Source organism: Rousettus aegyptiacus, unplaced genomic scaffold, assembly GCF_014176215.1.
Source record: "Rousettus aegyptiacus isolate mRouAeg1 unplaced genomic scaffold, mRouAeg1.p scaffold_m13_p_3, whole genome shotgun sequence".
NCBI lineage: Eukaryota > Metazoa > Chordata > Mammalia > Chiroptera > Pteropodidae > Rousettus > Rousettus aegyptiacus.
Genome location: NW_023416306.1, coordinates 126,190,680 through 126,214,028, shown reverse-complemented (window position 1 = coordinate 126,214,028; position 23,349 = coordinate 126,190,680). Strand labels below are relative to the sequence as shown.

Here is a 23,349-nt window from a genome sequence, read left to right as displayed (position 1 = left end):
CGACGCAGCGGCTCCCGCAACTCGCCACCTCTCCCGCAAGTTTCCAAGCCGGTCCCTTTCTTTCTTCAGCGCTCCCTACTGTGCGCCGCCGCTCGGAGCTCCGCGGGCCGGGCCCGGCCGGGGCGGGAGTCTCGAGGGGCGGGTGAGGGAGAGGCGTTTGGGGGTCCAGCGAGCCGAGCGGCGGCCAGGGGAGATGCGAAGTGACTCACTGGCTCGGCAACAATAGAACTGACAAGTTGCAGGGAACGCGCCGCTCGCAGGCCCGCGTCGGCGGCCGCCGCCGCCCGGACGTCCCCGGTGGGCCTGGGGGTTCGGAAAGCACCCCCAGCGCGTCCAAGGGGCGTTTTTGAAAAGAAAACAGAAACACTGACAACTAGTCTCGCTCTCGCCCGGCGCCCTCCTCCCCCGGCCCGGCCCCCTCCCACTTTTGCTACCCTGCCTGCGGCCGGCCGGCCCCGAACCTGCCGAACAATGAGCTTGGCTCGGCGGCCGAAGCAGCCCGCTCTCCCGCGCGCCCCGGAGCCCGAGCCGAGCGCCGAACAGGGCGCGCAGGCCAAGCGCGCCGCCCGCGGGCCTGGCCGCCCGCGACTCTCGCCTCCGCCCCCACTCCGATCCCCAACTTAGAGGGGACCCCGGGGCGCTCCGTACAAAGGGGCGCAGAGTTGGGGCGCGGGCCGGGGGCGCCTCCATTCCCGCAAGGACGCGGCGGCGCTCCGCAGCCCCCAGCCCCGCCACGGCGTCTCCCTCCCGCTCGCCTCCCCGCAATTACCTGCCACCCCGTCTCCGCATCCAACCAGCTCGATTAAAGTTCACTTTGGCCGGGAGAGCGAGCTACGGCTTCCCCTCGTACTGCCCGGCGGCTCGGTTCACTTTGCCCCGCGCGAGCTCTCGGATCCGGGCGGGTGAGGCGGCTCTCCGGCCTGGCCGCCCCTTCCTCCCCGGGGCGGGCTGGCGGTCCCCCCGAATAGAACTTGTGGGTCTCCTCAGGCGGACATTTTTTTCGCTGAAGCGGCCTCAGCACCGCGCTTGGCTCAGCTCTGGATCCCTCCGCGCCGGGAAGAGCCCGGGCTTAACCCCTTCGCTCCCGGCCCGCTCCTGCCGCCTGCGCCGAGGAAGTGGGGCCAGCGGCGAAGGGGCGGGGAGGAGCCGGCGGGAACGGGGAGGGGCCGCCGCGCGGCGGGTGGACAAAGCCCGCCGTGGGGTGAGGCGGGACGGAGTCGGACCGGCGGGGAGGGGCGTGAGACGCAAAGCAGGGCTGGGCCGCCTGCGGAGGACGCCTAACCCGGGCCCCCGGGAGCCGGGAGGCGGGCCCCGTGGCGCCTCCTCCAGCTCGTCCAGCTCCTGCCTCGGGCCCCGAAGTGGAGCAGCGGAGACGCCTCTGCGGCCCATCTGGATCCGCTCCCCAGGCCACCCAACCTGAGGCCGCAGAGCCCTGAAGGCTGCCTTTCCGGAGCAAGCCACGCTGGACGCTGGACGCTGGATCCTGCTTCCCGCGGGGTCGGGAGGTTACAACTCCAGGAGGCTAAGCGGCGCTGGGCGCAGAAGATGCGTGCGTGGGACAGGGACACCTGGCCACCTCGATCCACTCTTGGAGTAGGTGCGTTTGGTCATATTTGTTGCTAAGCGGAAAGCAGAAGAGGCAAAACCTCCCTCAAACCACACAAAGCAGCGTGGGCTTCAGGTTCCCAAATACCCCACTCACTCAAGCCCTCGTTTCTACAATCACTTGTACCCACCCAAATCCCATTCGGAGCCACCAAACTTCACAACGGGACGAGTTTTTGGAAATGGATCAAGCCAATCCCTTCATTTAACAAAGACGGTCCAGGGAGATTCTGTCGCGCAGCTACTATCTTGGCACAAGTTCTGAACTTGGCCTGAAGAAGCTCCAAACAATAGAAAGAAGACAAAATAATTAAACCTCAATTCCTTTCGATTCAGAGATGGAAGTAAGGTTTTGTCTAATGGCAGCCAGTGTTTTCACTCTTGGGTTAGTGAATTCAGTAAAAAAAAAAAAAAAAAAAAAAAAAAAAACAGAGCCGAGCAAGAGAAACAGTGTGAAGAAAGGAGATGTTTGCAAAGTAACAAATTGAGAGAAGCAGCCAACGCCTTGAGTGTAACAACATGGCAAGAAGGAGCCATTGGAGCCCAGACTTACATGGAAACAAAGAGGTAGATTCCCTGCAAATATGCAATTACTTTACTTTATTACAACCGGAGCTGTCCAGCGGGAGAAGTCAATTGTAGCTTGAGGATAGGGATTTCCATGACGTCAATGGCTACACCCTAGACATTGTGCCAGATCCCGTGGTAGCCTCCCCAACATCCACTCCCACTTACCTAGGTAATCACCCCTTCTTAGGGTCACATGCCTGCCCTGGCTGCCTACTGGAGTAGATGGTTCCAATATAATCAAGTTAGCATAATTCCAACCTAAATAAATCAGCATGGTCCCATTCTCTGCTACAGTTATTGGTTGGCAATGGACATGACACAGTTGGGCCAATGAGAGAAGCTATTTGCTGGGGTCTTTGGGGAAAGTTTTTGTCTGTCTGTTTCACATTCCAAGAGTTTTAGGAGCAACCTTTCTGCATGTACTCAAAAAAAAAAAAAAAAAAAGGAGCATAAAAATAACCCCTGCCCCCTCCCCCAACATTGAAGGCATATTACCAGCATATTGTATGGGGCAAAAAAATTCAGAGGCCCCTGAACTGTAGGCAGCCATCTTCCAACCACAAGGTCCAACCATACATAAAGAAAGCATAGACAGAAAGTAATATGATCTTTGATGATGTTTTTGAGCCTCTGATCAAACAGCTTCGGAATCCAGGTTTCCCTTCATTGATTAAACCAACAGGATTAGCATTTTCTGCTATCTGTAATCTAGTGTACTCTAAGCAATGTAGATCTAATGACCATTTTTTATAGCAAATACCTAAACATCAAATGGGAAGTCTGACTAAAACTTAAGTCAGTGGTAAGATTTAATGTCTCACCACTAAAACTGAAGTGAAATCTTGGAGAAAGGAAAAGAATATAATCTCATTTGAAGGGTTCATGCTGTTTCAAGAGAAAAGGAGACCCATTTTCTTCTTAAACAATTAATTAGGAGGAAGAAATAGCATTCTGCCCAAACCCTCAGTCATGGGAGCTCCATCACTCCTTTAAAAGATTGAATGGTGAAGTTTTTCATAGCTATTATGTGGCATATCATTTTATACTTAATTTTCCTCATTAGAATGTACACTTCTTGAGAGCTGGGACTGCCATGCATTTACCTATACCATATACCTAACATGGTGCCAAGTGCATAGTAGACACTCAAAAAAGGGGGACTGGAATTAGATCTATCATTTGACATTTTTTCATGCTATAATGTTATCTTCGTGTGTATCATTTTTAATAGGAGGGTATTATTCCCACCAATGAATTTCTTATTCCCGACATGTATAGAAGACAAAAAGTATAAAACTGGAGTTTTATGTCACTCCGTGAAAAGGAAAAACAGCGAAAGCAAATGGGACTTGCTTCCTTGGGAGATTGACTTGACCTTGATCTCTTGTTAAGAAGGCAAGTATTTGAGGAAGCTCAAAGAGAAGAAGGTAGAAAGAGAATATAGCTAATCAAGTCAAGTGGCAGGTTGCTATGTATATGAAGTGACAGGCCTTCTGGTATTATCCACTTAGAACCAAGGTTGATGGCTAATGAATTCCCTTGTAGCTCCCTGCTCCATAGGAGAGCAAATAGAAGTCCATGCCTTTTTTTCCTCACAGCTATCCCCTTGGGACTAAAGAGAACAATTTTATGTAACAGTTTAATGGGAAGTATTACCTTTGGTTCATGGTACTCCATCACTGATGAACTAAAAGCCAAGGTACTGCTAGTCATCAACAGTTCACTGTACCCATTCTCTTCTATCAGCCAGCAAGAATCTCTCACATCTGTGGGATTTTCTGGTATAGATTTTGCCTTTTTTCTGTGTTCATAAATAAAAAGAGTTCTCTATTCCTTGCTAGTGTCATTTATTACTTAAGCCATTAAATGCCTTGTATGAATGCTATTTTCAGATTTAAAGAGCTATTCCCTAATAGTCCATCTCATATCTAATGTCTTTTTCCCCTTTAGGGTTTCTTCTTTCATATTTCATAAAAGCATACGTTTGCACTAAAATCAAGATAAACTCAGAAGTCAGAAAAAGGAAAAAACTCAAACTCTCTAAACATCAAACCTAGAAAGCCACAGATTTTAATTTTTAAAAACTTGGTAGAGTTAATCAAGTACGATAAATAATAATTTCTCTTTTCCATATTTCTATGTGTATCTTGGCACAGTGCCTAGTATATAGCAGATGCTGAATGATTTTTGTTGAAAAATGAATTGTTCTATACTTCTAGGTAGAAACAGTAGTTTAACACACATTCCAAATTTTGTTCCCTCTTATAATCACATTAAGACATCAATAAAGAGATTTTTAAAAATATTGTTATTATAGAAAATTTCAAACCTATTTAAAAAGGTAGAACAGTCTGAAAAACCTCATGTACTTAATTATTATGGACTCTTCTTCTGTCTTTCCTCCCACTTTCCTACCCCCATGTTAAAGTAAATTCTGTACATCATGTCATGTTATAAAATGACTTTTTATGGATTAAAAGTATGGGGAGCCAAAAAAAAAAAAAAGGCAATGGCAACAGAATTTGAGAAGGATTTTAGCTGGAAAAGTGGAAGAGTGATAAAAAATAAAATGTAGTAGACTAACAAAATTATTAAAGCAGCACTGAGGTAAATCAGTCACCAAACCCATACACTGTAGTATCACCAAAGACTCATAACTAACCATAACTAGTCACCAAAAGACATAATCAGCTCCTCTTGAAGTGAGAAAGAGGGAAGTACTATAAGGAGGTTGTTTGCAAATATGTTTAAAAAGCAATCAGAGCCCCAGATTCCCTTTCCAATTCCATGCAGTCATGCAAACAAATGCCTCCCTCCTACCTAGATAAAATACTGCAGACTTATTCTCTGGAAATAGTGAAACAGGAGGTCTTGGCGGTAGAGGGTGGGGGTAGGATTAGAAGGATTAAGTGAACATTGTATATTGGTTACTGAGACCCCCAGACATCTTTACCAACTTGGCTCCCACATTTCAGCAGCCAGGCCCTCAACTTCCAAGGGAGATTAGATGATATTTCTCTATGAAATACAATCGATCCAAGAGGAAAGACCTGAAGATACTGATATGGGAGGTTTCCTAACTATACACCCAATCAAGTCACTCTACAGATAAGTTCAAACAGAGAACAACTAATAAAACTCTTGGAAAAGCTGACAAAAACCCACCCATTCACTCAGTATTTCCCACCAGCATTTTGTTGCCCTATTCTTAAATGTGAGCAGACAACCAAGGAATATCAAACATTTGAGGAAAGCCACTATCATGTGAGACATTTAGACATTTAGAGCATTTAGAATTGAAGACAGAGGGTATAGATGGGGGTAGGGAGGGCACTTGATAAAAGAAAAGACTTAAGGAAATTGCCTAGAAAGCAGAGCAAAAAGAGACCAGTTTAGGAGCTGAAAAATCTAAATAACAAGGGATCCAACAAGAAAGGTGAGGAGGAAAAAAGAGAAAAGTCATCCATGAAATTATCTAAGAAAAATTCCATGAGTTGCCAAATTAAATGGGTTTACCAAACACCCACCACAACAGATAAAAATAGATCTATACCAAAGCAGGTGACCAGGAATATCGAGCACACAGCAAAGGGAAGAACTTCAAGCTTCCAGAGAGAACACAAAACAGGACGAATACAAAGGACTAAAAACAAAATGGCACCCATTGTTAAATAACAATACTGGAAACTAGAGGGCAATGGAACAAGGTCTTCAAATATTCCAAAGGGGAAAAAAACCTTGCTAAATGGATTACTTATTTGGAAGTATTTTAAAAATAACTCTCGCTCTCTTCCACAGCTCTGTCTGCAGAGGTGGCAGCCATATCCTATTTGGCATTGTGGTTGCCCTCAGACCCTTCATGAACCCCAAGATCATCAAAAAGAGGCCCAAGAAGTTCACCCGGCACCAGTCAGACAGCTATGTCAAAATTAAGTGTTAACAGGCGGAAACCTAGAGGCATTGACAATAGGATGTGCAGAAGATTCAAGGGCCAGAGTTTGATGCCCAACATTGGTTATGGGAGAACAAAGAAAACAAAGCACATGCTACCCAGGGGCTTTTGGAAGTTCTTGGTCCACAATTTCAAGGAGCTTGAAGTTCTGCTGTTGTGCAACAAATATTAATGTGCTGAGATTACTCAGGATGTTTCCTCAAAGAACTGCAAAGCCATTATGGAAATTGGACATCAGAGTCGCCAATTCCAATGCCAGGCTGCACAGAAAATAAATAAACAGCTTGTGTGCATGTTGTATTTGTGTTAATGAAACTATAATATTATTTTAAAAATAATAACTCTATATATAATTTTTAAATCAAATAGTGCCTTTATCCAGTTTGAATCATTGTGATTTACACCCAACTGTGTCCCAGATAGAATACACAGTGACATTACCTGCAAATACACATACAGTTTTTGCTATTTTCTCAGCATCTCTAAAGCATTTTAAAAATATTAGTGTCTGCTGAACTTTTGGCAAGCAAAGAATCCTCATTTAATTATTTTTATTCTCTTTGAGTACAGTCAAATTCAATATACATATTGTTTATACTCAGTTTATTCACTACAATGAGAGAAGCATCCTAAAAAGCAAATACCTTTTTTGGAATGTATCTTTGACAAGTATTCAAAGAGGCAGGTGCCTAGAAACTAGAACAACTAGTAGAACTGTCTTGGAAAAACTGACAAACATCATACTACTTATTTTGCTCCACCCACTTAATCACTCCTCGTTAATATCAACAAAAGATATGGAATACCAACGGAGACTGAAGACACCCCACAACAATAAAGGCTCCACGGAGGCACAATTTTTTTCCTATTTTATTCATTAGTGTATTCTAAGCAGCTAAAAGACAGTGCCAGGTACGTAGTATGTGCTTAATATTCGTTGGCTTTATGAAAAACCAAAAGAATAAATGAATGACAGAAGGTATTTTAATATTCAAAATAGCAGCTCTATTTCCAGGATTTTGAAAAATAAATCTTAAATTTGCACCTATAATCTCCTATTGACACTGTTATGTAAAACTTGCAAAAGAACGGTAGCAGACATTTGTCATCGTCATGAATGTCCACCACCTTTTAAACAGCCTTTTTGTATTCAAGGACATTGCCATGATATGACTCTTGCCTCTCTAACATGTAAGTCAGAGCCAAAAATTTCCAAGACTCTGCAGCCAGGACACAGACTTGTGACCTAGGCACCTACAGACTTTGGTTCGGAAGTGAGCAATGAGAGGAAACAGGCTTTGGTTGGAGCTGCCATTTTGTCATTTGGTTGTTGGTCTTTTCCTTTTTGATGTGCAGAGCTCCTAACTTAATATCAGACATAGCCCTCTTTCTGTAATATTAGTTGCAAATGTTTACACTTATAATTTCTCTTTATGTTCTGCATCCTAATTTTAAAAACTGTTTTATGTAGTCCAATGGATTTATCCTACATGGGCATCTGAGTTTTACTTGTATTTAGGAAGGTCTATCACCCTTTCAGGTTATAAAAAGGAAAATTCACTCATAATTTTTTCTGGAACTTTTGTAGTTTGATTTTTGTTTTTAAATCTTTAACTTACCTGGAATTTATTTTGGTATAAGGAGTAAGGTAGGGGTCCAATTTATTTTTTCCAATCATTTATTGAATTCCATGCTCTGAATTAGGTATCTATACTAAATTACTTAATCCATTAATTCAGTTCACTGTGTTAAAGAACCTGTGCTCAATTATCAAGAAAGAAAAGTGGTAGATGAAAGAAAATAACCAGGAGAACTCTAAGTTTAGAGGTTAAGCTTTTATGAGATTCTTGTTACTCTCAGTGATAATCTCATTCTTTATCACCTGGACAGACAACTTAGTGTCTGCAGTTGATAACACTTCCAAGAATTATTAAGATGAGCCATCCCTTCCCTATTCTGGTCATATATTAGCTCCCTAATACTTGGGTTTTTAGTGTTGTGGTAAGGAGATACTTATTACATGTACTTTAATATGGTAAGGATTCTGTTCTTTGTTTTTTATCTTACCTATTTTGGAAATAATTAATCCTTAGTATATATGTTTAGCCTGCACTTCTCTCTAAATATGTAAGCTGACTTTCATCATGCTACTATGAGCACATGTGTCCTAGAACCTGCCTACCTTAAAAAGACAACACTGGAATCTTCTCAAAGGGTAGAGATTGCCCTTAAATATATGAACAGAGCCAAGCCTGAGATTTTCATGGGAGTAAGAAAATTTTTTCTTGGCTTCCTCAACTCCTCTTGTGACCTCACCTTTCTTACTTCTGAGAATAAGCAGATAGACACCATTAAGAATGGTGATTCTCAAAGTGTGGTCCCTGGACCAGCAGCATCAGTATGACCTGACATACAGAAGGCCATTAAGCTAGAAATAAAAATCCTTGGGTTCCATCCTAGACCTGCTTTGTGAGTGGAGCTCCCTCTCAGAAATTCTAAGGGTGGAACTAGCAATCTATTTTTAACAAGTCCTCCCTGTGATTCTGATGCACACTAAAGTTTGGGAAATTGTGCCTTAGAATGGTGGCCCTGTGAGGTCCTTAATACTTCAGGATAATAAAAATGAACATGAAGTGGGCAGCCAAAGTATATTCACCTTGAAGAGGTAATGACCATTGGAGAAATGTACTTAAAAAGATGGGGCAATGCTGAAGGGAATAAAGTGCATGTAAATTAACTGTTTTTAAATAGTTGCTGAAAGCAAAAGTTATTGCTAGTGAAAAGTCCAGAAAGAGGACGCTAGGTGACACCAAGTTTGGCTCTCACCACATGTCAGATCTTATAAATCTTTTCATACAATTCATTGATATCTTATGCAAATTCAGTCAATTTATTGTTTATCTTAATATTTACAAAAAATCAGGAGGATACATGGTCAATGTTCTCAAGGTTTTAGGAGCATATGTCCAGTTTCTCTCAAATAGGAGCTCTTCAGGTGTAAAAGTTGTATTTTCCTTTTCTTAGTAATGACTGTATCTTCACTCTAACCCCAATAATCTATCAGTAATTGATTAATAATTAAATGAGAAGTTATATTTTCAGTAGAAGTTGCCTGTCTTAAGTTCATTCCCATGGGTGATTTGGTAAAGTGAATTGATTGACTTGGGTTAGATGAGTTAGATGACACTTAGTTATCCACACGTTCATTTGAGAGGGGTTAGGGGAAAAGTGTTCTCATATATTGCAGAAATATTTTATTTTGGGACAATCTGTTTAATTTCTAATTTCACTGAACCAGTTTTTATGTACTTACACATTAAGTTTTGGTGATTGGCACTTCTCTAAATCCAAAATAACTTGCTATAATTTTTCCTGTTTCATTTGCATTATAAGCCTACAGGATTTTAAAAATTATTTTTGATCTTTAAACATATTACCTTAAGCTTTCAAACTATATTCAGCAGCATGATAAAAGGATGCCATTGAATATATAAACATCTTTTACTTCCTCTGGAATTAGGAATGAAACCTGAGGAAAAAGCTAGATAGGACTGGCTTACTCTTCCCAGTCTTTGGGTACTCTCTTCCACTCTTTTTCTAATGATATAATGGTGGTCCATCTTGATTTTACTCAATCTTTAATAAAGTATGCTTGGTGGATTAAAACTGACAAAGATATAAGTATTCTTTACTTTCTAAATTTCCGAGATTGCATTTAGTTATTAGATATGACTTGCATTAGGATTAAAGTGAAAATGAAACTATTAATAATCATCTAAAATATACTTCCATTTTCTTCAGTAACATTTTTATTTGAACAAATAATTTAGTGTTATGTTTTTTTCTTTTAGCCCAATAATACACTTTTCTTAGAAATGCAGCTTCATTACATTCATTTGTTGAATCAAAAGTGCTCTGATTTGTTTTTTCTGATGAGCTCTGCAAGAACAGAAACACTAATCCATAAGAAAAAAACTCTCTAACTTGGCTCTCTTGAAGTGCTCCTGTATTGACTTGTGTGACTGTCAGTTACACTTGAATGGAGTTCACAATGCTAATGAGATCGAAATCATAGGCTTATCCCCAAAGGATCTGTTAACTTCTCTCAGAGAAGCAGGGGTCTCTTCACTACAGATCAGTCTTCTGTTTCTGACCATCTCAAAAAGTATTGGTCCCAAAAGGATAGAGCACAAGAATGCCACTAACCCATCAATAACATCAGATGTCTGTTATTTTTTGCTTCTCCTAAGAACTGAACTCTTTTAGAGATAGGTACATAATAGAACATAAAAGAACTGTTTGAAGCATTAGGATGATTGGGTAATGGGTGAGAAAGTGCGGATGAGGGGAGGAGATATGCTCAAGTAGGAACTAATTCTCTGCATTTCTGTTACAAACTTAAAATTGAGTTCATACTCTAAACAGAATTTTAAAAACTTATTATTTTATGGAAATGTTCAAACACATGCAAACGTAGAGAGAATACTATAACGAATGCCCTTAAACCTACCACCCAGCTTCACAATTATTTAAACATGCCCACTTTCAAATAATTTGAAGCAAACATCAAATCATTTCATCCACAAATAGTTCAGCACTTATATCTAAAAGTTGCTTCTAAAAAATATAATGACAATATCATTATCACATCCACAGTGTTTATAAAATGCTTTGATATCTTCAAATATTCAGAAAGTAACTGAATGTAGATAGATACTGCAAATCTGCAATGAACACGAGAATGCAGATATCTCTTTAGGATAATGATTTCAAATCAAATTTCCTCCAATTGTCTCATGAATGTTTTTTTTTATTACAGGTGATATGTTTAAATTAGAATCCAAATAAAATCCATACAGTGAATTATTTACATGTCTTAAGCCTGTTAATCTATGGTTTCCCCTTCCTTCTCTTTCAATTGGTTTGTTAAAGCTAAATTGTGTTCTTTGTCCTATAGGATTTTCCATAGTCTGGGTTTTCCGATTACAACTTTCTTGTGTTATTTAATATGTTCCTTTATCTCCCATATTTTCTGAAAATCATTATTTATATTATGGCCTTGATCAAATTCTAGTTTAGCAAGAATATTTCATATGCAATGTGATATACAGGAGGCAAGTACTGTCTGCTTGTCTCTCTTTTTGTGAAGTTAGCTTTCACTGATGATCATTTCCTAGTTGAATTGTTTCATTAGGGATTACAATGTGATGATATTCGATAATTTCTATATCTATTGTTAGCTGGAAAACTCTGTAAAGAGAAACTTCCTCTTATCAACTATTAGGTTAACCTGAGGTACAATTTGTATATGAGAAGTGAGATAAATTCTTGATTCATTCTCTTTAGTTTCCAGTTTTCAAAATAATGAGTTGGTTTCTTTGCATTTTCCATTGATACCAATAGTTTATTACTTAAGAACATTTGTCTGAGCTAATAGATTAAAACATATATAATATGCTTTATTCTATTAGAATTATTCTCATTCATGCTCACATTGCCTCCTCTTTGACCAATGCATACATCTTCAAGTTAGTCACTTTTGACATGACCCGGAAGTCCTTGATACATACCTTCTGGTATAGCAATATGTTCTAGGATCATCTTGTAATTTCCTACTTCAGTCCCAGAATCATCCATTTCTCCAAAGAGCCCTGGAAAAGATGATTTGTAGTGCTTGTATATTATGCATATACCATTATTTATTTAACTAGTTCACTCTTGAGGAAGGAAGAGGCTTCAGGTAATTTCTAATAATTCACTATTATAAATTAAGTACTTAACTGTTTTCTAGAACTAGCATGTATAGTGACTGATCATGTATTTATAAATGTTTTTTTCTATTATTTAATATTTAAAGAAAGGCTAATCAATTGGCCCATTTATGGCCTGGCCCATAAACGAGGGTTTATCATTCAGCTATTACAGACATCTGCCTCTAGGGTGGAGCTTGCAAACACTTAATTAAAAAGTGGCAGCAAACATAATACAAAACTTCTAGTAGGGGAAGGCTATGTACATTTAGTCCCAACACTCATCAGCCCCTAGGGATATTTTACTTCTTGGAATTGCAATCCCTCTCATAGCTCCTGGACATTTCATCATGAGCCAAGAGATAAGATAAGGCTTGGTAGAAGTATGATAAATGGAAGATTTTTGATGATAAACTACTGGAAGTGGCTCACTGATAACTGTGCAAAAGGTTATAAAAGGAAAGTCACCATTTCCCAAACACCCCAAATTCCCTATTTAGCAGTTTAGAAATATTTGGACTGGCTAAAATGTTAAGTAAATTAAGTCATCTTCCAAATAAATGCAATCAATATACATTTTGGAGTACTAAAAGTTTTCTTTAATTTTTGAATGTCATGCTTCTAATTCCAATTGATATACCATGCAATCTGCCTCTTTCCCTAGAATATTTGAAAGCTTTTTTTCTAAAACTCCTGGACATAGGCAGGAACACTTTTCTTTAGAAAGAAAGTGAAATTATAATAGCAGTCTCAGAGGGAAGCCAACAGTGATTGTCATTACTTATTTCCTTTACATAGTCAATTCGTGTGGTCAGTTTCTGCAGGACAAAGGTGCTATTCGTCAAAACTCATTAAATGAAGTTAGTTACAATTCATAGGTATATTTAAATATTAACTCATCCTGCAGAACAGTTAACATTCAGAGTTAACAGAATATTCACTCTTTATATTATAGGGGACAATAAATGTTAAGCAGAATTCAGAGTGGGTTGAAACTGTCAAGCTTATATGTTCTGATCTCATGATACTTACAGTTTACCATACCAAAATATAAAACTGGTATAAATGTTTTCCAATATGCAGTTACATTAATTTCTCTTTCTTTTTGTTTATTTCTGATCATTGTTAGGAGAGAGTTTTGTGGATGCATATGAGTGCCAGATAAAATACTGAAAACCAGTTAAATTTAAATTACAGATACACAAGGAATAACTTTTAGTATAAATATATCCCAAATATTTCTTGGAACATATTTATTCTAAAAAAAGATTTGTTCTTGATCTAAAATTCAAATTTAATTGGACATCCTGCATTAAATCTGGCAACCTCATGGATGAATAGAGCCTAATAATGACTAATCTTTGAAAATTAAAAAGAACTACATGTTGTATAATGTAGAGCAACACTTCTAAAACTTTAATGTACGTGCTAGTTACCCCCAGCTACTTGTTAGAAAGAAGATCCTGATTTTGCAGATCTGGAACAGAACCTAAGATACTGCTATTTCTAACAAGCGTCTGTTTGATGTTGATGTTGCTATTCCATGAACCACAGTTTGTGCAAGGCTGTAATGAAAGTCTTTTTTTGTTGGTGGTGGTTGTTGTTGTTGCTATTCCATGAACCACAGTTTGTGCAAGGCTGTAATGAAAGTCTTTTTTTGTTGGTGGTGGTTGTTGTTGTTGCTGTTGTTGTGTTGTTGTTGATGATGATGATGATGATAATAATGATTTTTGATGGCCCAGCATCTGAACTCTCTGAGCTTGGAGAATTCACTGACATTTGAGTCTTGGAAGAAAGTAAAGCCCAATTCTATCTAGCAATAGATAGAAGTTGCAAAATACTTTACCATCCTCCCTTGATCCTCCCTTGCAGCCTGGATTCAGGAACTTGACCTGCCCTCTGCCAATAAGAAACACCTGTATGGCCTTGAGTAGTGAACTAGTAACTTAAAAAAGCAAGAATAGCAGTCAGTTCTCTTTTTTGCAACACTGCAGTTGTGGCCAAATTAAGTTCCCAAGGCAGTGGTGATGACGGAGGGACAGCAGAGCTTGGCATAATGAGCAATGTCAGTTAGAGCAGGCTTCTACTCCAGTTGTTTCTGCAGCATGATTTTGAGCATTGTTCTTGACTGCAACAATTCTGAGCTTAGCTCTCAACCCTCATAATGATTCTGTAAGCTGCCTACTTCCTCTGCTACTGAGTCAGTGGTAATTAATTTTTGTTACTTGAAACTGAGAACCCCAAGGCAGCCAAAGGGTCTGCCAGAAGCTAGCTGGCTTGCACAGCCTGTCAACTGGCAGTACGTGTATGGGATGCCACCCCGGTCACCACTCAAGATGATCTCTGCCTCTGCCTCACATGGTGAGGATGATTCTGAGAGAGGTACAACCTCTACTTGGTGGAAGGGTTTCTATTTCCTGGCATACATCTCTATGCCTCCTCTGGCAATGAAGTTTCTGACAATAACTAGCCTTGGCTTAATAGGACTAGATTTATATGCTTATGTCATTAACTAGTTATGTGACTGTGGGTAAATCACTTAGCCTCTGTGAGCTCCATTTCTTTGGCTGTTAAAGGGTGTAAAGACTACATGTTTATTATTGTATTTGTTCACTTTATATCATAATTATTTGTTTTTAACAACTTTATTGGTGTATAATTCACAAATCATAAAAGTCACCCATTTCAAGTGTACAATTCAATGATTTTTAATAAATTTATTGAGTTGTACAGCCATTACCATAATCCAGTTTTTAAAACATTTTCATCACCCCAATAAGATCCTTCATGACCAATTAATGTTAATCCCTATTCCCACCCTTGGCCCAGGCAACCACCAGTATATTTTCTGTCTCTATTCATTTGCCTTTTCTGGATATTTCATATATATAAAGTCATACATTCATAATTATTTGCTATGCTAGTTTTTTTCTACTATATACTGAATTTCCAAAAGACTATGTCTAAGTGAACTATTTATCTACAATGTACAGCACAGTGCTTTGTAGATAATAAGTACTCAAAATAATAAAATAACACCTATACATTTCTTATAGAGTTGCTGTTTTGAGGATTAAATGAGTCCATTAGACTCTTACTACTCGAAATGTGGTCCCTAGACCAGCAGCATCAGCATCATCCAGGAGCTGGCCAAAAATGTAATCTTGGGCCTCATCCCAAACTTAGTATTGCATTTTCATAAGATCCTTAAGTGATTTATATTCTCATTAATGTTTGAGAAACACCGTACTAGAAGGTAAGTTCTGTGAAGGCAGAAATTATGTGTGGCACATAGTAGGTACTCAGTGCTATTTGTTGCATGAATAAATGAACAGTGATACACGTGAAAACATTTTGTAAAACTGTTTAAGCCATGTATATACAGGATTGCCAAAGAACAGAAGTATGGAATTTTGGCTTAACTAAAGTCTGTTACAGAAACGGTTTGGACTGACATTTTAAAATGCCAGTTTATATATTGAAACAAGTATAGATATAGGTATAGATATGGATATTTTACATTTGAATGATAGTTCCATGAGGAAACCCAGTTTTAGATTAAAACATTATTAATTTCTTTACTGAAATGGACTTTATAGTCAGTTCATTAGCATAACAGTTAATTAGAGAATTTCTTACTTCTAAAGATTGACAAAGAAAATTTACTGCGGTTCAATTTTCTATGAAACAATACCTTGATCAACAGTTAAGAAGCCATGTCAGACTTTAAGAGATAGGATGGGTAGATGTTGTATGGTTACTAACAACTTCTAACAAGAAAAACCCATCTAGTTTCCCGCTTAGAGTCTGGCTCGAAATGCTTTAATTTATTCATTTAATCATTCTTCAAATCATAAAACATTTATCAAATTTGTCACTATTTGACAAGTACTGTGCCAAGTCTTTCTGATGGATTGCCAGATACGATATTCTTGAGGAGTTCCATATCAATACAATGATGATAGCTTTTTAACTACATAGGCTAACAAAAGACTTTTAAAATTTATGAATTCATGAATTTTAAATTCTTAAAATTCTATAAAAATTAAAGTACCTTAGTTATATATTTAACAAAATTTTTAAAAGGGTAAAATTATATTCTTCTGGTAAATCCTGGCTATATGATTAACACAGAATATGAATTGCTCTTATTTAGGGTTGCTCTTAGGAATAGAAGCAGAGATGTCCTGGTTATTTTCCATTTGCTACTCTAGATCCGTTTTTCATCCTATTTGCCTTGCTCCATACTAGAGGCTGACCTTTACAAACAGTATCATCCAAGCCCTCTAGCTTCTGGTTTGACTTGGCCGATGGGAGGTACCAATAGAAGTTTGGAGAGTGGGAGAAAAAGAGGACAAGTGTTTATTCTCAGTCCTTTGGTGGGCCACATTTTGGCAGTGGCTACATTTCTCTATTTATAGTCACAGCTTTTTTCAGGTGTCCCCTTCCAAACTACAGCTCTTACTGGGTTCCTTCCTCCGCTCCTTCGGGATTAAGGCTTTTTGTGGTTACCAGTACTTCCCATTGTTACACACTTTACCATTGCTTGTTGGGTCCCTTAACCCTTCCCATACCTCTGTAAATTATCTCTTTATTAAGCTCTTTTTTACCCTCTTGGAGTGTGTCATCTTCGGTGTTACAAGAAGAGGCAATCAATCAGCTGGTATCTAAGGACTGCCTGCTGGACCTACACTGTCAAAATATATAATATATGATCCTGCTCCTGAGACGCTATACATAGTGAAAGACACTTGAGTTTTTACTACTCAGCATCCATTCAGTCTTCTAATCATACCATGATTTTCCTTTTCTACTACTCTCCATCAGTGTCTTTTAGGTAGAGTGGACTCCACTCTCAACAACATGAGTAAATCGTGCGAATCAGGCCTAACCTACTAGATTCCTTGGCCACATGTCTTAATCAGAGCCAATGAAATATAAGGACCCTACTGCTGGCACTTGTGGGAAAGAGACATGTACTCTTCCACTGAGATTGGTAACAGTAAGGATTATGTGAACTGGAGCTGCCAGGAGCCACCATATGGAGCTTGAGAATGAAGCCAATACAGAAGACAGAGCCAAGAGATGAGGCAGGATAGAATTCTAATGACATTGCTTAGGCCCTTGGATCAACCTATGCCTTAAGCTAAATATATCACTAGTTCCTCAGTTATGTGAGCCAATAGCCCTCTTTGGCTCTATTTTTTTTTTTTTTTTTTTTTTTGCATAGTCAATTTGAGTTGTGTGTGTTTTTTTTTTATTTTGTCACCTGCAACTAAAATAGCTCCAACAATTCATAAATAGGTAACAGAAGTGGGAATTATTAGTAAGAGAAAGATCTTAAATCAGTTGATTCAGACAAGGCCCCACCTCTATATTGGATTGGGAATTCAATAGTGGACACTAGGATTCAGAACATGTGCTTATCAAGTGTGAAATGTAAAAGAGCCTGTTATTAAAAGGTCAGATACTAGAGTACATCAAGTATTACATGTTGACTTTTGGTAAGGTCCTACAAGAAAGACTCAAGTTTAGGATTAAGCTCGATTTATTTAAGATAGAGAAGGAAAAGTACTACTTTGTTATGAATGACCATTTTTGTTCCTAGGCTTCAATAAAATATGACAAAAACTTTAATAATCTGGAGCCCTTAAACGTTGGAAAAGCCTCAAGAGACTATTAAAGGTGATGAAGGCAAGAAATAGATAAGCTTGGCACTTGAAAGAAGAGTGAACACACCCAGGCCTCTCTCAAGCAATTCCTGCCTGCTTAGAAAGGTAATAATTATCCCATTCTGTTCCCTCCAGCACCACTGCACCCTCCCTCTCCACCCTTCCCCTTGCAAAACTAGTGGCTATTGTTTCAAATTGTTCTCAGGCAGAAACCAGAATGGAGGCCATTAAACTAGAAGAATATGAAGACCTAATATTAAGATTGCAGCTTAAGATGACCTCTGGCTCTGGAGTTTTTTCCCTCCTGGAATTAGCCCGATGTAAACAGACTGAAAACTTACTAAGAGTGCCAAGAAAATTGTGTCGTGAGAGAAATCCTAAGTCTGGAGAACAAAGGCTAGGTTACTTAGTCTTAGCACTAACTGCTGTAACAGGTAATACACAAGTTTGAGTGGTTTAACACAACAGACCTTTATTTTTTTTTACTTTCGCAAAGTTCAGTATCAGTAATCCTGATCAGCAGGTGGTCTCCTACAAGGTCATTCAGCTGCCCACTCCTTCTATCTCATGGCTCTCTTATGATTATCCTCCAGGGTCTTAGGGTCCTTTCAGTGCAGCCACAGGAGGAAAAAGAAACCAGAGAAGTCATAACCTTGTTCTTAACCACATTGACAAGAAGCGATTCACATCATGTCCACTCATATTCCAATGGAAATAATTAATCACATGACTTCCCCAGATTAACGGAGAAGCTGGGAAATGAAGCTACTTCCTAGTCACTGGCTATGAAGCTACTTCCTAGCAACAACTCTACATAACAGAAGAGAATCACACTATTTGGCAGTAAAAGCTAGTTATCTAGCTAGTTATCTCACTTGCCACAGTAAATGATTTTATAATACCCACTGTATCAGGAAGGAGAATGTTGAGGAGGTGTGGTCCTAGAAGGATTATCCTCTCCATTGTCCATTACAGATATGGCATAGAGGAACAATGAATGAGAGATTCTTCAAGAGTAGAACATATGGCAGCCAGATGGGTTGATCAAAGAACTTTCTCCTCTCTTATGGTAGTAAGCCCTTGCTCTTCCTGTCCAACTAGATATGATATATGTTATGAATTGGAAACTACTGTGTTTGCCATTAGTCATTTTTCCAAATATGAGTTTTCATTGCAGTTGTTTCTTTCTTTTTATGTCATAATATTTTAAGTATTTCATAGCTAATTTTATCATGTAGTCTTAGGTTACTACACCATGAAGCGCTCCATTGCTGCATGATTACCCTGCTTTCCTGGTCTTGGAACTGTCTGCAATAACTAGATGAAAGTTCAGATCATCTCTTTCCAGGGAGGAAGTGAGTACATTTTTGGTGGTAAAAGAATATTTTGCATTGAGTAGGCATAGATATTTTTGAAGGTATATGTAGAGGAAAAATGTTTAGGGATATCGAGAGAACAGGGATGTGTGGCGTGCCTGCTGTTTCCATTACCCAGGATGCATCCACCCTTACTCTGATGACCATACTCCTATTTTCCTAAGTGGAATCACCTTCTTGTGCCATTCATGTGTTACTGACAAACACAGGTCCTGGAATGGGCTTGTGAAACAGTCCAGGCCAATCTGAGAATTTCATTGTCTTGGAAACAGTGATTGGTTTAGGAGCAGGCACTTAACCTTTGCTAGTAGTGAGGACAGTGGGAGCCTAGGGGTGCTGGTTGTGCATTTTGTGGAGCTTGAGACTGAAGCCGACAGCAGAGGAAAGAACTAACATACAAGGGAGAGTCCAAATCTTGATCATATAATTTGAACCCTTCAGCTGAGCCATATCTCACTACTTTGAACTTTTCAGTTATGTAAGCCAATAAAGTCTCTTCTCTGTTTAAGCCAGTTTGAGTTGAATTTTATGTCACTTGCAACCATAGACCCTTACTGAATCAATACTAAGTTGTGTGAGGGAAGATCTATATAAAATATACATAAAAATAAAAGTACATGTATACACTTGAGGGAAATACCTAACTAAAACTGTAGATTGTAGAGTGATTCACAGGGGAAGAGGGAACTAGATTGGGGCAAGAGTTTAAAATCAGTCAGAAGAATTTAAATGTATATTTAAATTTTATAGTTATGAAATTATCAAAATAAGAAGAAATGTGCTAAAAGCGAAGATTTAGGATGAATATTCTAGCAGGTTAGATTGGAACAGAAAGGGAAGTCACAATGACCGTAGAGAGACTGTTGAACTAGCTAGCTCTGGGTGGCAGCATTCAACTTAGACAGGGACCACGAAGTAGAGACAGAGGAAGGGATTTGACAAGATATAGTTTAAAGGATAAATCAAAGGCCCTGGTGACTGGTTGGATAAAAGGAATAAAGATAAGGGATGAGTCAACAGTGACATCCAAGTATTCAAGCCTTGGTGGCATGGAGAGCAGTGGTACCAGTGAGAGAGAAAGGAGATGATTTTGGAAAGACAGTAAGATTGGTTTTGGACCTGTCGAAATTGAAGAAATGACAGGACATCCAATTAGAAGTGTTGGTTAGGTAGTTGAAGATGTATGCAACCTGGGAAAAAGGTGACTTTAAAGATAATGATCTGCAGAGAAGAAATATGAAGCAACAGTTGAAGATAAGGACCACCAGAGGGTGAGAGAAAAGCAACAACTAAAACTTAATGTTACAGCCCAGCAGGGAAATCTGGTATCCAAAGTGAAGTGGATCTAGTGCTTGGTGGACACAGAGAAAGAGAGCCAGAACCCCTTAGTGCATAAAAAGTTTAGAGAAAAGCATCGGATGATGTTAAAAGCAAATGCTAAGCTCATGCATACCGTGGTCTAAATGGCACTGGACTGATTAGCCCATCTCCAGCTGTTCTTCCTGTTCATTGAACAGCATTCGCATTGGCCTCCTTGCTTTCTACTAATTTAAACTTACCACTCTCTGGCCTAAGAGCCATTGTACTTGCTTTGTCTCTGCCTGAGAAGTTATTCCCTCATTCATTTGCTTAGCTTTCTTCTTCATTTCATTCAGATCTCTTTTTAAACATAACTTCATCAAAGAGGCCTCTCTAAATCAATTTACCTAAAATATGAAATAACACATTACTCCCACCTGCATCACTGCCTGCCCTTCTACTCTGCTTTGTCTTCATAGCACTTAATCACTACATATTATACTGTAGATCTGTTTGTAAATGTGTTGTCTGTCTCCCTCATTGGAGGAACTGTAATGAGATTCCAGGAGTGCAGGGACTTGTACTATATATACTCATGTATCCACGTAAGTACAACAGAGCCTGGCACACAGAAATCACCCATAAAAGCGTGTTTGATGATAATGAATGAGTGAAATGCAGTAAATGAGATGGAAAAAAATCAGAAGAGGGCTGTTAGTCACTTGAATTCCTAGAACATTCCTATCATTTCAGCCAAAAACTCTGCTTAAGACTCCCGCTTTTGCTTCATCTCCTCAAGGCAAAGGGAATTTAAGTAAGTTTGCTACTGCTAAGGCAAGGCCTTGCAATAATACTTTCTTGGATGAGTCTGGAAAGAATGCTATTTCTCCGAGTTAACCCGTTAAGAAGAGACATCTTTATCCCGGACTTGACAGAGTTCTTTTTCCATCCAAGCTCCAAGTAGAGCTCTGGGAGAAAAAGGAAGAGGTGGTGGCTGAAAGATTCAAAGGTGCCAAAATATTTCTCTTCCTGGGGATCAGCAACCAGGTGGGTTTCAGAATGGTAACAACTTGGAGGAGCAAGTGTCATATGCTAGGCGAAAAAGGGCACCAAGGGAAATCTCCGTTGATTCTTCTTTACCACCCAGCTTTCTACCGCGGCCTGTACAGAAATAAGCACACCAGCACTTGAGGAGATAGTGGCGCTTTCCCAAGTTTCCCTTCCCGACGGCGCTCCCCGACCTCTCTCCTTCCCGGCTGCCCCTCCCAAGCTGCAGGCTCAGCCTCCGATTTCCGTTGATCCCGGCTGCAGGGAGCCCCGGAATCCAATTACTTTTCCCAAGGGAACGCCATCCACCCCTCTAGCCGCTAAGGGACAGCCGGAGTCGGCGAGCCTCAGAAGCTAACCCTCCCCCGCCGCCCGGGCCTCGCGGCCCCGGCAGCCGCGGGCGGGGCGAGCAGAGCCGTGAAGGGGCGCGCGGCACTGCCTTTGGGACTATTTGTCCTTCCGCGCGCGGCGCTGCAAACCCGCCGACGTCGGCCCGGCTGAGTGGCAGGAGATTAGCCAAGGGTTTCCCCCGCTGCGCGCCCCCCGGCCAATCAGCGGCGCGCGGGCCGTGCCCGAGGGTCGTGCACGCGCACATTCCAGAATCCACGCCTCACACGAACATCCTCGATCCCGCGCACGCCCCCCTGCCCAGCCGCCCCCTGGGCCGTACGCGCGCTTCTCCTCGGGGCCTTCTCCAGGTTCCGGCCTTGATACTGCTCTAAAGTGAAAGTGAAATGAGGACTGAAGGCCAAGTGGTCTGTAGGATAAGGATATTTAGCATCTATGTCAAGGTTTACACTTTTGCTGCACCACCATCCAGGTTTGCTTAACTGCCTGGAGTGAAGCTGCTGAGACTCTAGTAAGAGGATCTTAAATTGGTAGATTTGTCACTGGGTTTTCAGTGGTGGTCAGAGCACTTGATTTATCCTTTCTCCATCTGGACAAAATAAATTTAAAAAAAAAGAAAGAAAGAAAAAGAAGCAGCAGCAACACTCTCTGGCCCACATTGTCAGACTTACGAGGCTACAACGGACATGCTCTCTTGAAGGAGAAAATACTCTATTGTGCCTTGTTTTCTCTTTTGAATTGCATTCTCCTGAGACTGTGCTGACCCTTAGGCCCATGGCAGTCCTGAATGTGATTGACATGCATGATTAGCAGGCTAGTAAGAGAGAGCCAGGGAAATTGCTATCAAAACAATTACATACAGGGACATCAGAACAATGGCTTGAGAACCCCCAGGGACTCAGTGACCATCCTAGCTCTGCCACGGATGCCCTCTGGGATCATGGCCAAGTCAGATCATCTCTTTGTGTCTTCACTGCTTCTGGTAAGTTAAAACTATTCTTACTGCTCCCTATCTCAAAGTATATTATAAAAATAAACTTAGATAACTGAGTGAAAACATTGAAGGTTTTATTTTGTGGGGGAAGTTGATGAAAGAGAGTCTCAACAGAAAATTCTGTTAAAGGAAGCCATTTGACCATCAGCTTACAATCTGGTCATTTCATTTAAATTTAATATGCATATGTTGAGACTGACTGTAGATATAGAGTTCTTTGCTGGGTGCTATGTGGTCTTTGTGGGAGTTATAATCTACTAGGCCATCTCTGACTCTTACATTTTCAGATCTTCTCCCATGCCTGTGCCAGTTCTCATCCCTATGTCTTGGCCATTTTCATTCTCTATTTCTGCTCTAAGGCCACAGAGCATTGATAGATATTGGTACAGAGTAGTGCTGTGACTGGGGCTTCACAAGAGCCTAAGCTGTGATTTGGGGTTCAGACATGTCTCTGTATTTCTGTGAAACTGATGGGGCAAGGTCCCAGAAGCCTGTTTACCGGAGTGACAGACAAGCTTCTTGGGAGTGAATATGTCCTCCATGAAGGAGCCGAATAGTGTGCTTGAGACAGGAACAAAGACTAAGTCTTGAGAAGAGAGAGGTCCTTTTACATCCAGTATTGTGTACCCTGACCCTTGTCTGAGTCCAGTAGGAGTGGGGAAGGTATAAGAAAGGGAGAAAAAGATGTAAGTTAAAGGTGAAAGCTGAAATATCTGTTTCAAACTTTTCAAATCCT

At 40.3% G+C, this 23,349-nt stretch overlaps 1 protein-coding gene, 1 long non-coding RNA gene and 1 pseudogene across 9 annotated transcripts in view; 2 read left to right on the top strand and 1 right to left on the bottom strand.

Annotated features, from left to right (window-relative positions):
* The window catches only part of TCF12 (transcription factor 12), a 286,947-nt gene extending 285,914 nt beyond the window's left edge, over positions 1 to 1,033 (bottom strand). For 2 of the 6 annotated variants that reach the window (XM_036238495.1, XM_016160438.2), the window contains exon 1: positions 770 to 1,028. The gene's annotated coding sequence lies outside the window, so the exon portion shown is untranslated. Of the gene's footprint in view, positions 1 to 769 lie in introns of all 6 variants that reach the window. The other 4 variants (XM_016160437.2, XM_016160436.2, XM_036238494.1 and 1 more) reach the window with 4 other exon arrangements.
* Positions 1,034 to 1,138: 105 nt separating this feature from the next.
* LOC107518615 lies at positions 1,139 to 6,402 on the top strand (annotated as a pseudogene).
* A 15,347-nt stretch (positions 6,403 to 21,749) lies between these two features.
* The window catches only part of LOC107517616, an 84,745-nt gene continuing 83,145 nt past the window's right edge, over positions 21,750 to 23,349 (top strand). For 2 of the 3 annotated variants that reach the window (XR_004950106.1, XR_004950107.1), the window contains exon 1: positions 21,750 to 22,601. This is a non-coding gene — a long non-coding RNA (uncharacterized LOC107517616). The remainder of the gene's footprint in view (positions 22,602 to 23,349) is intronic. The other variant, XR_004950105.1, reaches the window with a different exon arrangement.